The sequence below is a fragment of the Carcharodon carcharias genome (genome assembly GCF_017639515.1).
Source record: "Carcharodon carcharias isolate sCarCar2 chromosome 27 unlocalized genomic scaffold, sCarCar2.pri SUPER_27_unloc_1, whole genome shotgun sequence".
NCBI lineage: Eukaryota > Metazoa > Chordata > Chondrichthyes > Lamniformes > Lamnidae > Carcharodon > Carcharodon carcharias.
The window spans coordinates 7,838,842-7,841,701 of record NW_024470624.1 but is presented as its reverse complement, the minus strand read 5'-3'; positions in this window follow the sequence as shown (position 1 = coordinate 7,841,701).

The following is a 2,860-nucleotide window of genomic DNA, read 5'->3' as shown; positions in this document are numbered from 1 at the left end:
ACCCGAACCCCTCGATTAGATTCCAGTCTATAACTCACTCCAGGGTATCTGTTATTCTATATATTATCCACCTGAACCTCTCGATTAGATTCCACTCTGTAACTCACTCCCAGATGTCTGTTATTCCATATATAAACCACCAGAACCACTCGATTAGATTCCAGTCTGTAACTCAGACACGGGTATCTGTTTCACTGTATATAAATCACGTGAATCCCTCTATTAGATTCCAGTCTGTAATTCACGCCCGGGTATCTGTTATTCTATATATCAACCACCCGAATCCCTCGATTAGATTTCAGACAGCAACTCACTCCCAGGTATCTGTTATTCTCTATATAAACCACCCGAACCCCTCGATTAGATTCCAGTCTGTAACTCACTCCCGGGTATCTGTTACTCTATATATAAACCACTCAAACCCCTCAATTAGATTCCAGTCTGCAACTCACTCACAGGTATCTCTTATTCTATATATAAACCACCTGAACCCCTTGATTAGATTCCAATCTCTATCTCACTTTCGGGTATCTGTTATTCTATATATAAACCACCCAAACCGCTCGATTAGATTCCAGTCTGTAACTCACTTCCGGGTATCTGTCATTCTATGTATAAACCACCCGAACCCCTCTACTGGATTCCAATCTGCAACTCACTTCCGGATATCTGTTATTCTATATATAAACCACCAGAACCCCTCTATTATATTCCAGTCTGTAACTCACTCCACAGTATCTGTTATTCAATATATAAACCACCCGAACCCCTCGATTAGATTCCAGTCTGTAACTCACTCCCGGGTATCTGTTATTCTATATATAAACCACATGAACCCCTCGATTAGATTCCAGTCTGTAACTCACTCCCGGGTATCTGTTATTCTATATATAAACCACCCAAACGCCTCAATTAGATTCCAGTCTGCAACTCACTCACAGGTATCTCTTATTCTATATATAAACCACCCGAACCCCTCGATTAGATTAAAGCCTGTAACTCGCTCCTGGGTATCTGTTATTCTATATATAAACCACCCGAACCCCTCGATTAGATTCCAGTCTGTAACTCACTCCCGGGCATCTGTTATTCTATATATAAACCACCCGAACCCCTCGATTAGATTCCAGCCTGTAACTCACTCCCATGTATCTGTTATTCTATATATAAACCACCCGAACCACTCGATTAGATTCCAGTCTGTAACTCATTTCCGGGTATCTATTATTCTATATATAAACCACACGAATCCCTCGATTAGATTCCAGACAGCAACTCACTCCAGGTTATCTGTTATTCTATATATAAAACACCCGAAACGCTCGATTAGATTCCAGTTTTTAACTCACTCCCGGTTATCTGTTATTCTATACATAAACCACACGAACTCCTCGATTGGATTCCTGTCTGTAACTCACTTCTGGGTAACTGTTATTCTATATATAAATCACCCGAACCCCTCGAATAGTTTCCAGTCTGTAACTTACTACCGGGTATCTGTTTTTCTATGTATAAACCACCCGAACCCCTCGATTAGATTCCAGCCTGTAACTCACTCCCGGGTATCTGTTATTCTACATCTAAACCACCCGAACCCCTCGATTAGATTCCAGACAGCAACTCACTCCAGGTTATCTGTTATTGTATATATAAACCACCCGAACCCCTCGATTAGATTCCAGCCTGTAACTCACTTCCGGGTATCTGTTATTCTATATATAAACCACACGAACCCCTCGATTAGATTCCAGTTTGTAACTCACTCCCAGGTATCTGTTATTCTATATATAAACCACCCGAACCACTCGATTAGATTCCAGTCTGTAACTCATTTCCGGGAATCTATTATTCTATACATAAACTACACGAATCCCTCGATTAGATTCCAGACAGCAACTCACTCCAGGTTATCTGTTATTCTATATATAAAACACCCGAACCGCTCGATTAGATTCCAGTTTTTAACTCACTCCCGGTTATCTGTTATTCTATATATAAACCACACGAACCCCTCGATTGGATTCCTGTCTGTAACTCACTTCTGGGTAACTGTTATTCTATATATAAATCACCCGAACCCCTCGAAAAGTTTCCAGTCTGTAACTTACTCCCGGGTATCTGTTTTTCTATGTATAAACCACCCAAACCCCTCGATTAGATTCCAGCCTATAACTCACTCCCGGATATCTGTTATTCTATATATAAACCACCCGAACCCCTCGATTAGATTCCAGCCTGTAACTCACTCCTGGGTATCTGTTATTCTATGTTTAAACCCCTGAACTTCTTGATTAGATTCCAGACAGCAACTCACTCCCGGGTATCTGTTATTCTATATATTAACAACCCAAACCCATCGATTAGATTCCAGACAGCAACTCACTCCAGGTTATCTGTTATTCTAGATATAAAACATCCGAACCCCTCGATTAGTTTCCAATCTGTCACTCACTCCCGGGTATCTGTTATTCTATACATAAACCACACGACCCCTTCCTTTAGATTCCAGTCTGTAACTCACTCCTGGGTATCTCATATTTTATGTATCAACCACCCGATCTCTTGGCTTAGATTCCTGTCTGTAACTCACTCCCAGGTATCTGTTATTCTATATATAAACCAGCCGAACCCCCCGATTAGATTCCAGTCTGTAACTCACTCCCAGGTATCTGTTATTCTATATATAAACCAGCCGAACCCCCCGATTAGATTCCAGTCTGGAACTCACTTCCAGGTACGTGTTATTCTCTATATAAATTACCCGAATCCCTTGATTAAATTCCGGACAGCAACTCACTCCCTGGTATCTGTTATTCTATATGTAAACCACCCGAACCCCTCGATTAGATTCTAGTCTGTA